Below are 14,070 nucleotides of genomic sequence, written 5' to 3' on the forward strand. Positions count from 1 at the left end.
CTCTAATAATCTGTTCATTTTCATTTTTTTTCCTATCCATTTTTCAGTCTCCCTTATCTCTATTGATCTATCTTCAAGTTTGTTGATTCTTTGTTCTGCCAAATCTACTCCTGAGGCCCTCTGATAAATTTTTTCACCCTGGGGTTTTATATTGCAACTCTAGAACTTTCATTTCGTTCATTATTTACATACATATATGTATATGTACATATATACACATTTATGTAAATATATAAACTGATATTACATATATACATCTTTGCATATGCTATACATGTGTAATATAAATTTATGTATTTAAATATAAGTGTGTGTGTATATATGTATACACATATGCATGTAAAGAACCAAATGAAAATTCTTGAATTAAAATGTATAACAACCAAATTATTGGTTGATATATATCTCTTTATTGATAGTCTCTATTTGGTGAGATTGTCATCATATTATTCTTTACTTCTTTAAGCACAGTTTCCTTTAGTTCTTTGACCATATTTATAATAACTAGTGTGAAGTCTTTGTCAAGTCTGACATATGGGCCTTCTCAGAGGCAGTGTTGGTTGTCTGCTTTTTTTCCCCCTCTGTGTGTGAGTCACAGTTTCCTGATTCTTTGTATATCTTGCAATTTTTTGTTGAAAACTAGACAATTGAATAATATATTTTAAGAATGCTATATACTGATTCTTCCCTACAAACCTATAGAGGTACTTTTTGTTGTTTGCTTACTTTTTAGTGACATATCAGGGCTATTTCAGGAAAGTCTATTTTCTCCACAGTGAAGCCTCTGAAGTTGATCTTCAGAGGACATGGTCTTGGACATTTGCACAGTCAACCCAGAAGTGACAGTGATTTTAGCAGGGCTTTCTTTGTGCCTTTCCCTCATCTCTCTGTTAAGCTGTCTGCCTCCGTTGTATCACATCCAGCTGTTAGGCTCCACTAATTGCATCTTGATTGCTCTATTGTTTTTGATAATATCCTGGATGTCCTGCAGCATAAATTACTCTACAGTTGGATCCAATTAAATCTGGGCCCATTTGCAGGAGTAGTTTTTGAGGCTAGTCTTTGAGGTTTGTTCCAACCCCAGGAAGGATCTTCTTAGCTTTCTCCCCCATCCCTCACTTGTGTCTTTGGTAAATCAGCTGACCTGTGTTAGCTCATAGCTCACCTGGGGCTACCAACCTCCTCTTAATTGCTTATCACCTTAACTTCCATTGTTTTCCAGAGAGCCCTCAGGCATCAACGTCCTCACATTTTGCTTAAGATAAAGTCAATTTATTTAGAGATAGCTCAGAGCTCATGCTCTCTTATTTATTTATTTAGAGTCCAGGTCTTACTTTGTCACCTAGGATGCAGTGCAGTGGTGTGATTTCAGCTCACTGCAGCTTTGACCTCCTGGGCTCAAGCAATCCTCCCACCTCAGCCCCTCAAGTAGCTGGGACTACAGGCACCACCACACCCGGCTAAATTTTTTTCTATTTTTTGTAGAGGCAGGGTTTTGCCATGTTGCCCAGGCTGGGCTTGAACTCCTAAGCTCAAGCGATCTGCCTGCTTCAGCCTCCCAAAGTGCTAGGAGTGCTGGCATAAGCCATTATTCCCAGCCAGAGCTCTCTCTTCTTATGGCCTGCTCTCCCTGGGCCCCTAAAAGCAAGCCAGGGCAAAAGCAATTGTGGCCTAGTGTTTTCAACCTGTCATGTCTAGGGTAGCAGTAGAGAGCTGAGTGAAGGACAGGAGTCCCCAGCTCTTTGGCTGTACTCACTGAGAATTTAGCCTCTGCCACACAGAGAAGGGGACGAGAGAAATGCTGGCAGCCTGAAGTCTGGAAGAGAGACTGGGAGCTGAGGTGATAGGAGGTGACTCCATATTCTTGGCCACCCAACCTGCAGTTTATCTTCCATCACATGGAGTTTGAGGGTAGCGGAAGGCAGGGAGCAGATCAAGTGTCGCAGATTCTCACTGTCCAAAATTTAGGAGATTTACTTGAATAAATATTTATTCATTTGCTGTATGTCCTCTGGACAATCTCCAGGGACTCTAAGTGTTGGGGTTTTTTTCCTAATAATTTTCACCAATTACTGATGTTTCATTGGGAAGCAGGTCCGAGAAACTTCTCACATTGTCACTCTGGAATTGGATCTCCAGTACTTGTGTTTGGTATTTTGCACAGAGGCACAGAAGGAAAACACAGTTAAAGTGAGGTTAGGAGCCAGAGAAGAAAAGTGAGGGGATGTGCTTTGGCTCTCCAGGTAAAGATGGCAGAGCACAGGTACAGCTTCTCGCTGACTACACTCAGCCCATCTTGTACACTTGTCCAGACTGAATATGCTTTAGCTGCTGTAGTGGGAGGAGCCCCTTCAGTGGGAATTAAAGCTGCAAATGGTGTGGTATTAGCACTGAGAAGAAACAGAAATCCATTCTGTATGATGAGCAAAGTGCACACAAAGTAGAACCCATTACCAAGCTTAGCGGGTTGGTATACAGTGGCATGGATCCAGATCAGAGTGCTTGTGCATAGAATTCAAAAACTAGCTCAGCAATACTATAATATCTGTGTACCAATGATAACGACAGGAAGCAGCCAAATGCCTAGGCAGATAGGGGCAGGTCCCCAGTGAAACCCCATCTCCAAGCCAAAAACAGCCTGAAGGTTGACAGACCAGACTGCTGGTCCCAGATGAAACCCACAACTCAGAGTAAAAACTTCTGTTCTTGCTTGCTTGCCCTTTCCCAATTGATTCTTTCTGAATAATGTCTTTTAACCAATCAAATGTTGCCTTTTCCAATACTACCTATGGCCTGCCCCACCCCTATTCTGAACTCAGAAAAAGCCTTGGACCTGGCCATGTGGAGAGGACAGAACCACCCGACTGCAGGGTCGGGGGACCACCTACCGCATCTCCTCTCCACTGAGAGCTGTTCAGTTGCTCAATATAATGATTCTCCCCTCTCCTTGGGCACATTACAAAAGCTCAGGAACTGCCAAATGCAGGTACAAGCTATAACACAGGCGAGCTGGGGCATGCCAGCGTGGCTGAGCAAGGCCCGGGTGGGGCATCACCAGCCAGGGGTTCCTGGCTTGCAAAGTGAATGAAAAGAAAAATCCTACATCATTTTGGGGAATCACCCAGGATACCTGAAGGGTGAGTAAATGCGGATGTAGACACTTCACTTTTTTCCGAGGCTTCTTGTATTAAGACTCTTTTCTGAAGGCAGACGAAGCACCAAACCTCTAGTGAGCCAATTAAGAGCAATGGCACAACTAAGAGGACAGGATGCTGGAGAGGACCCCAACACCCCCATCTCCATCATCTCTGGGGTTGGGAATGTCGGCCTTGTTCCAATCCAGTCTTTCCTACAGCATTTTCCTTCTTTTTTCACAGTTGTCATGGCACTATCTGCCTTACAATGTTAAGGGTGTTGTTGCAAACTACAGAGATATTACTGGGTGGAAAGAGCATTTGGCCCAGCCATCAGATATGCAATTGAGAACAATGCAGTTTCTGTCTATTCTTAGAGGCAAAGAGGAAGCACAGATTAAGAGTTTCTCTCCCTTTTGGAGGAACCCAATTGCATAGATCAAGAGGCTTTTTACCCCAGGCACCTTCCCCACCCTGCACTTTTTCTTTTCTCCACCATGTCAGGAGTTAACACAGTCCTGCAAATACAGGGAGCTTTTTCTATGCTAGAGGATTTTTTTCCTTTTGAAAGGCATCTTACTAGGCCAGGACCCCAATTCTCCCTTTCACTCCCTTGTTTGAGGAGGACCCAGTTCCAGGTTTCACCTTAGCATTGGGCTTACGATCAGGAAGCAGTGAAGGAGCAGCCCTGCTGGCTGCTGGCTGCAGTCTGGCGAAGGCCACCTAGGACTTAACTTAATGCGTCCATGAACCCTCCTGAGGCGAACTTGCCCCAAACTCAATTTGGAGCTTCAGGTTGAATTCCTAGAAAGGAAAACTACATCAGAGGGATCCAAAGGCAGGCAATAACAGAAGTCGAGGGGCACAGCGCAGGTGAGCATGACTAATTCCTGCTGGTTAGCTGCCCCCACCCATTTCATGGATAAAGGTCATGCTAGCATCCATGGAATAGATGAGGTTACCAAGAGGAGGGAGGACAGGACAGGGTATAGGTGAATGCAGATAATTCCTACCCTCTAGGCCTCCCTGTTAACATGGGTGAAAGCCACATTGGCACCCATGGGTGGCACCCTGCTGAGGTCACCAGGGCCTGGGGATACAAACCCCAGTAAAACCCCATCTTCAAGCCAAAAACAGCCTGAAGGCTGAAAGCACAGACTGCTGGCCCTGGATTAAACCTGAGACTGAGTGACAACTTCTGTTCCTGTTTGCCGGCCCTTTCCCAATTGATTCTTTCTGAATAATGCTTTTTAACCAATTGAATGTTGCCTTTTCCAATACTACCTATAGTATGCCCCACCCCTATTCCGAGCCCACAAAAATCCCTGGACCCAGCCACGCAGGGAGGAGAGAACCACCTGACTGTGAGGTGGGAGACCAACCCCCAGCATCCCCTCTCCACTGGGAGCTGTTCCACCACTCAATAAAATTTTTTTTCACCCTTCAATATCAGCATCTCCTCATTCTTCTTGGGAGCAGTACAAGAGCTCGAGAACTGCTGAACACAGGTACAAGCTGTAACACAGGCAAGCTGGGACGCACCAGTGTGGCCGAGTGAGGGCCGGGAGGGGTGTCACCAGCTGAGGATCCCCTGGCCTGCAAAGTGACCAAGAAGAAAAATCCTACATCACCAAGAACCCATTCCCATAGCTTGGCTGGTACAGAGTGTAATCTCTGTAACCCAAGAATACACTCAGTCAAGTGGTGTTTGTCCATTTGGAATTGATTTATCTGTAGTTGAAGGAGGGATGACCATGTTTATTTCAGTCAGATCCATCCAGAGCTTACTTTGCTGGAAAACAACAGCAAAGAACTATGTGAAGGGGAAAATGCTGAGAAAAGATACAATGAAGATCTGGAGCTTGAAGATGCATTCATACAGCTGTAAACCAAAAATCAAAATTTGAGGCCTCCCCAACCATCTGATCGGACTTCTTCCTCTGTCAGGGCACTCCTAACCTGAAAGATTGCTTCAGGCCATGATGGAAAGTCAGTTGGACAGGCCTCATTACACCTCTGTGGCATTAACATCAACACAGACCCTAAGTTTGATAAGAAGCATTGAGTCTATTCTTTCTGAAGCCTACTGCCTGGAGGCTTCATCTGCATGATATAACTTTGGTCTCCACAACCTCTTCTACAACCCAGACACTTCGTTTCTATTGATCCCAGGTCTTTAGATAAACTCAACCAATTGTCAACCAGAAAATTTTAAATCTACCTATAACTGGAAGCCCATCACCCCAACCTTCAAGTTGTCCTGCCTTTCTGGACCAAACCAAAGTATTTCTTAAAGGTATTTGACTGAAGTCTCATGTCTCCCTAAAATGTATAAAACCAAGCTGCACCCTGGGTTCATATTCTCAGGACCTCCTAGGGCTGTGTCATGGGTCCTGGTCACTCAGAATAAATCTCAGACTAAATCTCAGAACAAATCTCTTCAAATATTTTACTATTTTACAGTTTGATTCTTTTTGTCAACACAGCCATCTTAACCCTCAAGGAAAGCTCTGAAGGGCAAATGACAGAGGATAACATAGAAGTTGGAATCGGCAATGAAGCTGATTTGGGAGGATTACTCCAACTGAAGTTAAGGATTACCTGGCTGCCACAGCATAATAATGAAATGACTGAACAATCTGGAATTTCAGATAATCTATCTACTTAAACATGTTTATGGCCAGACGCAGTGGCTCATGCCTGTAATCCCAGCACTTTTGGAGGCCAAGGCGGGTGGATCACCTGAGGTCAAGAGTTTGAGACCAGCCTGACCAGCATGGTGAAACCCTGTCTCTACTAAAAATACAAAAATTAGCTGGGCTTGGTGGCAGACGCTTGTAATCCCAGCTACTTTGGAGGCTGAGGCAGGAGAATTGCTTGAACCCAGGAGGCGGAGGTTGCAGTGAGCCAAGATCACGCCATTGTACTGCAGTCTGGGCGACAGTGAGACTCCATCTCAAAAAAAAACAAAAACAAAAAACATGTTTAAAATATGTTTTGTTTTTCAGACTTTTTGGAAACTTATTTCTACGTGGTTTAAATGGACTAATGTTTTTAAAATGACACTTGTAAGTCATAATAAACTATAAATCCCTCCCCAACAAAAAACAAAGAAGAACCTGGCAGCCCAAATGAATCTGTTGGTCATGGTTACTTACCTCTGCAGGACTTTGTGGTTCAACTCGCTCTGGAATTAGATCACTTCTTGGCTGAACTTGCACTGACAAAGCTGTGAGCAGTGATGCATGACAGCCTAGACCCATTGGGAAGCATGTGACGACATAACCAGCTCATTCTTCAGACCAGAGATAAGAAAGGCAGTGGGCTAGCGAGTGACAGCAAAAATGGGGTGGGAGGGAGCTGGGAGAGAGTCTTGGCAGGGCAGGACGCTCAGCAATAGATGAACTAGGAAGGGTCAGGGGTTAGGTCTCAGGCTGGTAGTTTTTGTTTGTAAAGTATTAATCTGCCTACTTAAAGACTCTATAAAGCGGAAGTATCATATGGTCATATTTTGTAAACTTCCACTAAAAAATGGAAATTCTCTCTGCTACTAAGAAAAAGAGCACAAGCATTAAAAAAAATCAAAATCCAATCACTTAAATTCTTACTATTTTTTTAAATATTAAAACTAATTCAGTAAAATAGAAACCCAACAACTAAATATTAACATAAAAACATTGAAAAAATAAGACATGGCTGGGCACAGTGGCTCACGCCTGTAATCCCAGCACTTTGGGAGGTTGAGGTGGGCAGATCACAAGGTCAGGAGTTCAAGACCAGCCTGGCCAGCATGGTGAAAACCCATCTCTACTAAAAATACAAAAAATTAGCCAGGCATGGTGGTGCACACCTGTAGTCTCAGCTACTTGGGAGGTTGAGGCAGGAAAACTGCTTAAACCCAGCAGGCGGAGGTTGCTGTGAGCCGAGATTGCACCACTGCATTCCAGCCTGGGCAACAGAGTGAGACTCCATCTCAAAAAAATAAATAAATATTGGTTAAATGTATTTTGGCATGTCCAAAAAATAGATTACTATGTGATTGTTTTTAAAAGATATTTGTTATACATTAGTAAGTGGAAAACAGGTTGCATATCAATATACATGGTACAATCCGATTTTATTTTAAATGTGTACATGCATAGCAAAAAAAATGGAAGGATAGGCCAGGTGCAGTGGCTCACACCTGTAATCCCAGCACTTTGGGAGGCTGAGGCGGGTGGATCACGAGGTCAGGCGATTGAGACCATCCTGGCTTACATGGTGAAACCCTGTCTCTACTAAAAATACAATGGGCACCTGTAGTCCCAGCTACTCAGGAGGCTGAGGCAGGAAAATGGCGTGAACGCGGGAGGCGGAGCTTGCAGTGAGCCAAGATTGTGCCACTGCACTCCAGCCTGGGCAACACAGAGCAAAACTCTGTCTCAAAAAAAAAAAAAAAAAAAAGCTTCCAGAGCGTTTTGGTCTGTTGCCAAGCCCTTCATATATACATTATTCCATGTAATCCTCACAAAAAGCCCATGAAGAAAGTACCACTGTTAGCCCCATTTTATAGACGAGGAATATGAGGCAACAAAGGGTAAAAATGTTTCCAGAAAGTGGTCAACTTGAGACACAAATCCAGGTAAACTTGTTTAATTAATAGTGGGTAAGCCACTATTAATTCCACTCTCCTACACTGTCTCCTGATCTACATGGAATTGTAAACAATTGTTATCACTGGATAGCAAGATAATTGTTGACTCTGATTATCTATTAATTATGTTTGCTTACGTGTATTTTCTAATTTTCTACAATCAACACTTAGGGTCTGTCTAAATGATAGAAATAAAGCCTAAAATTTTTAAACACGCTGAGAATAATCAATCACATTCCACCTAGAAATTAAAATACATTCATGCCCAAATCTAGACTTTATTTTTAGCAATCAAAAAGACAGACTCTTATGCCTATCTTTTTAACATAAAAATCTCCATTGCTGGAAATGTTGACAATTTAAACTTATTTATTTAAATTTAAAGTGAGAGAAGAGACTTTACGTCCAGGAAAAGTAAAGTCATTGTTTACTTCTCCTGGAAAGAAAGAACAATTAATACTAAAACTATTTTAAAAATTAGATAATTGCTGGGTCATACCTTTAAGAAATTGTAGGGAGGGAATATCCATTAGGAAAAATGTTAATAAAACTGAAGTCTTTCAATTTGGTAGGCGTGTTCTGCAGCCCAATTAGAGCTCAGTGTATAGAGCACCTTGGACATAATTATGTAACTCCTACTTAGAAAGACTCAATTTGCTATTTCCTTTTTGTTGTTTGTTTGTTTGTTTTGAGATGGAGTCTCGCTCTGTCATCCAGGCTGGAGTGCAATGCCACGATCTCAGCTCACTGCAACCTCTGCCTTCTGGGTTCAAGCGATTCTCCTGCCTCAGTCTCCCGAGTAGCTGGGATTACAGGTGTGCATCACCAGGCCTGGCTAATTTTTGTATTTTTAATAAAGACGGGGTTTCACTATGTTGGCCAGGCTAGTCTCGAACTCCTGACCTCAGGTGATCTGCCCACCTTGGCCTTCCAAAGTGCTGGAATTACAGATGTGAGCCACTGCGCCTGGCCTCAATTTTCTGTTTCATAGGGGACTATGTCAACAAGGATAAGGTGTTTTGTTTAATAAACAGAAAATAAAAATAAAAACTACATTCAACCAGATAAGGACATAACCGAGCATACTCTTCCACTATCAGTCCTCACCAGAGGACTCTGGTCATAAAAAGAGCAGGCCTTCAACAGCTCCAAACGGCCGTCTTAACTGACACTGTCTTACTGTCACTCATGATAAGAATTCAGAATCCGGCCAGGCACGGTGGCTCACGCCTGTAATCCCAGCACTTTGGGAGGCCGAGGCGGGTGGATCACAAGGTCAGGAGATCGAGACCATCCTGGCTAACACAGTGAAACCCCGTCTCTACTAAAAATACAAAAAAAAAAAAAAAAAAAAAAATCCACTAGCCAGGCGTGCTGGCGGGAGCCTGTAGTCCCAGCTACTCGGGAGGCTGAGGCAGGAGAATGGCGTGAACCCAAGAGGCGGAGCTTGCAGTGAGCCGAGATCAGGCTTCTGCACTCGTCTGGGGGACAGCGAGGCTCCATTTAAAAAAAAAAAAAGATTTCAGAATCCACCACTGAAGCCTCTGCCACATGAAAGACTCTTCCTTGAAAGTCCTACCAACCAGACAACCCAAACCAGGAGATTCTTTGCATCTTCCTAGTGCTCCCTGGAGTGGTTTGTTAACCAGACCTACTCTTTTCCAGTCCTAGTTCTCCTATTTCTTTTCTCTTGATGTTAAAAAATACTTTGTGGAATGTTTAATCTATTCATTCATATATTGATTACGTGTACTATTATGTACGGTCTGCAATGTTGACTGACTTGTGAAGTGGTTTGAGCCTGTATGCCCACAGCTCTGACTCATGAGTGAACAGGAAATACTAAGGAGACTCACCTCTTTGGGAACTGCATGCCGCTTGTGGCTTTTGTGATTGAAATAGCATCAATAAAGTCTTACACTGTGGGAAGACACAATTGTGCGTGAACCTGGTTGTTTCTGACCTTGTACCGCTCATGAAACTCAGGCACTGGGCTAAGTGCCAAGAAATAAAGGGAAAAAAAAAAAAAATCTAGCACCTGACAGGTGCTTCTGATCTGTGACTATTATCTACTGACTACAGAAAGCTGAATTAGTAGATTCAATTCCATTCCCTGTTACCAGATATTTCCAGGACAGGAAGTCGCAGAAAGCTTATTAAATGAGTAATTAAAACTAGATTTAAAAAGATTAAGACTTTTTTTCTTTCATGGAAAACTTTTCTCTCAGTGGAGGCCTTTGAAACTGGATAGATGCCCATATTTCTGGGATGCAATTCATCCTACATAACTTGTTACTTTTAGGTTGTGTCTTCCTAACACTGATTTTAATTTGCCTTTCAAAGAAAGTAAAAGAAAAACTAATGACTCAAACAATTGTCATACATATCATGTGATGAAACAAGTTAAATCGGGGGTGGTGATGATAGGTAACCTAGTAGCTGGGGAAATGAAGAAAGAAAAATGAGGAAGCTCGGAGTCCATTCTGATGCAGTGGAAACTACAGTGTGCTTTAGTTTCCCAAATTACCAGGGAGAGGGAACAGATCCCTGTAACCAGGCAACAGATGACGCACCCACATCCCACCCAACCCCCACTCCCGCCTACCCCACCCCATTTATAGGCACAGAACCCCGCCTACCTCACCCCATTTATAGGCACAGAACCCCGCCTACCTCACCCCATTTATAGGCACAGAACCCATAATGGGAAACATCAAAGAGGACATAAAGAGTCCTGAATGTTAAGGAGCCTGGGGAATAAAGGGAAAGGTTGACTCGCACCCACTGACTGGCTTGTGGGAACCTGTGAGGTATTGCCTGCATCCGGCCGGAAAGAACTGGAAGACACCAGTAGAAAGAGCTAATTTGCAGCACTCAAGTTCAGATCATCACACTTCAGGTATAAAAATGACACATGAGAAAATGTGCTCAACACCTTTGGTTGTCAAGATGAGATACGATTTTATACCCACTAGAGTGGCTGAAGTAAACAACACGAATACCACCCAATGTGAATGAGGATGTGGAGCAATGGTAAACTCTCATATATTGCCGGTGGTCTTGTAAAACGGCTCACACATTTGGGAGAATTGCAGTTTCTTTAAAATTCCACATACAACTACCCTATGACCCAGCAATTCACTCGTAGGTATTTAGCCAGGAGAAATGAAAACATATGCCCACAAAATGACTTATGCAAGAATATTATAGCAGCCTTGTTCATAATAGCCAACAACTGGACAACCCAAATGTTATCCAGAGGTGAGTGGATAAACAAAGTGTAGTACAGTCCAAAAATAGAATATTACTCAACAACAAAGGGAACAAATTATTAAGATACACAACATGTATAAATCTCAAAAACATGATGCTGATGTGAGATTCCATTTATAAGAAATCTAATTTCTATGGTGATAAAAATCAGCATGTGTTTGCAGTTGCGGGGGAAGTGCAGTGACTGGAAAGGGGCACAAGGAACTTCCTGGGACCATGAAAATGTCCTGAATACTCTGGGCACACTGCCTGTGAGAGAGCCCTGCTCTACAAGGAGCAGTAAATAAAAAAGAAAACAAGAAATTGTCTTATATATTATTTTGATGGTGGTTATATAGGTGTATGACATTGTTGGAACTTATCAATCCTCTAAGATCTGGGCTTTTTATTGCATGTTAATCTTACCTCAATTTAAAAAATTATAATGACATATGACCTTATTTTACAGTCACAGGCCAGTGAGGCCTGATTCGTTTACATTATATATCATTTATTTACTAACCATACTATTTTTTTTTTTTTTGAGACAGAGTCTCGCTCTGTCACCCAGGCTGGAGTGCAGTGGCTGGATCTCAGCTCACTGCAAGCTCCGCCTCCCAGGTTTACGCCATTCTCCTGCCTCAGCCTCCTGAGTAGCTGGGACTACAGGCGCCCGCCACCTTGCCCGGCTAGTTTTTTATGTATTTTTAGTAGAGATGGGGTTTCACCGTGTTAGCCAGGATGGTCTCGATCTCCTGACCTTGTGATCCGCCCGTCTCAGCCTCCCAAAGTGCTGGGATTACAGGCTTGAGCCACCACGCCCAGCCTACTAACCATACTATTAATTCCTGTAACAAAACTTTCACCTAAAAATGATTTTGAACAGTGTCAAACAGATGTGTTTTAAAATATTGAATTTTAATGTGTAAATATACTTGCTGAGAATCTCAAGGATTAGTAATAGTAAATTAGCAGAAATTACCCAAAGTGAAAGTGATTTGCAGGGCATCATGGGTTGGCTTGTCAGCTGCTCCTCCCCCAGTGGAATTACCTTTCATTGACAATCTAGAAAACTGGAGATGCTTTTTTTAAAAACATAAATAAGACCACAGGACCAGGCGCAGTGGCTCATACCTGTAATCTAGCACTTTGTGGGGATGGGAGGATCACTTGAGGTCAGGGGTTCAAGACCAGCCTGGCCAACAAGGCGAAACTCTGTCTCTACTAAAAATATAAAAATTAGCCAGGAGTGGCAGTGCACACTGTAATCCCAGCTACTAGGGAGACTGAGGCATGAGAATCGCTTGAACCCGGGAGATGGAGGGCTGAGATTGCACCACTACACTCGAGCCTGGGTGACAGGACTGTCTCAAAAAAGTAAATAAAATAAAAATAAATAAAGACCATATTATACAATTTGACTTGTTCCACTAAATATGTCTCAGAAGTCTTTTCATGAGAGTACATATAGATCTACCTCCATTTCTTTGAACCCAAGTGACCTTTAAATATGTGACTTAATTTGGTCATTGCACATCTTGTTTACCAGGTAATCCAAGTTGGAGACACAGTCAAATAATCAGTGTCTGTGTGACCAAACTGTAAAATTCTCAAGACTGTAACAAATTAACTCAAATCTTAGCATCTAAAACAACAAAGTTATTTCTCACACAGTTTCTGAATGTTTAGAACCTGAGAACAGCTTTTCTAGCTCAAGGTCATTCATGAGGTCAGTCATGCTGTCGACTAAGGGTGCAGCCATGAAGACGTCACTGGGACTGCAAAATCTGCTTCCAGGTTCACTCATGTGATTGTTGGAAGAAGGATTCAGTCCCTTTCTCTCCATGGGCCTCTCTAGAAGGCTGCGCACAGCATGGCTCTTCCCAGAGTCAGTGATCCAAGAGCAAAGCAGTGTCCAAGACAGAAGGCTGTGAAAGGAATGAGGCACATCCCCCATATATCTCCCAACTTCCTGAGTCCAGCACAAACACATTCCTCCATATTTCTTTCAAACTTCAGAAAAACATCACCTGGGAGATCTCCAATAAGGAATGCTAAATGTATAATGTTAACCAATTGTAATGCTGTAACCGAGAGAATTACCTTGTTCCCTGTAACTTTACATATCCTGTTTACATCGGGCTATAAAAAGCAAGCACTCGCATTGTTCGAGGCCCTCCTGTATGCTGTGGAATGGAGGGACCAAGTTCGAACTTGTAGTAAAGATCCTTGCCTCTTGGCTTTGACTCTGGACTCTGGTGGTCTTCTTTGGGGAACAAACGGTCTGGGCATAACATCTGGGGGCTCGTCCAGGATTCCCCAAGCCCACCAGACCCCTGGTCAAGGGATCTACGAGGATCGATCTACTGATAGGTGAGCCGGCTAGTCTCCGTTTGTCTGTCTGTGTCTGTTCTGAATCTGAATCTGTGACTCACGAGGTCTGAAACTGGAGCTGGCGCAGTCCTGGCGGACACGCTATAGGACGGCCAGCGGAGACCAGTGGGAGACGTCCCCTGGCTCTCGTCTGATCTAGATTGCAATCTGAGCTGCCGAGCAGCTAACTCTGACCCGGGCTTCTGGTGCGCGCTTGCGATCTGGGCTGCGGGAGCACGATCACGATCCGAGCAGCTAACTCTGACCCGGGCTTCCAGTGCGCGCTTGCGATCTGGGCTGCGGGAGCGCAATCGCGATCCGAGCAGCTAAGTCTGACCCGGGCTTCCGGTGCGCGCTTGCAATCTGGGCTGCCGGAGCGCCATCGCGATCCGAGCAGCTAACTCTGACCCGGGCTTCCGGTGCGCGCTTGCGATCTGGGCTGCCGGAGCGCCATCGCGATCCGAGCAGCTAACTCTGACCCGGGTTTCCGGTGCGCGCTTGCGATCTGGGCTGCCAGAGCGCCATCGCGATCCGAGCAGCTAACTCTGACCCGGGCTACTGGTGTGGGCTTGCGATCTGGGCTGCCAGAGCGCCATCGCAATCCGAGCAGCTAACTCTGACCCGGGCTACCGGTGCGGGCTTGCGATCTGTGCTTCCAGTGCGTGCTTGCGATCTGTG

General features: G+C 43.9%; 1 long non-coding RNA gene and 1 pseudogene across 2 annotated transcripts in view; one reads left to right on the forward strand and one right to left on the reverse strand.

Annotated features, from left to right (window-relative positions):
• Positions 1-10,331, reverse strand: part of LOC105497248 (uncharacterized) — a 64,325-nt gene extending 53,994 nt beyond the window's left edge. Inside the window, exons 1-2 of one of the 2 annotated variants that reach the window (XR_011606877.1) lie at positions 4,575-10,331; positions 3,797-3,938 (exon numbers count right to left, since the gene is read on the reverse strand). This is a non-coding gene — a long non-coding RNA (uncharacterized lncRNA). Of the gene's footprint in view, positions 1-1,756; positions 3,939-4,574 lie in introns of both variants that reach the window. The other variant, XR_011606878.1, reaches the window with a different exon arrangement.
• On the forward strand, positions 2,250-5,753 carry LOC112429396 (proteasome subunit alpha type-2-like; annotated as a pseudogene).
• Positions 10,332-14,070: the final 3,739 nt, after the last annotated feature.

Source organism: Macaca nemestrina, chromosome 8 (assembly GCF_043159975.1).
Source record: "Macaca nemestrina isolate mMacNem1 chromosome 8, mMacNem.hap1, whole genome shotgun sequence".
Lineage (NCBI taxonomy): Eukaryota > Metazoa > Chordata > Mammalia > Primates > Cercopithecidae > Macaca > Macaca nemestrina.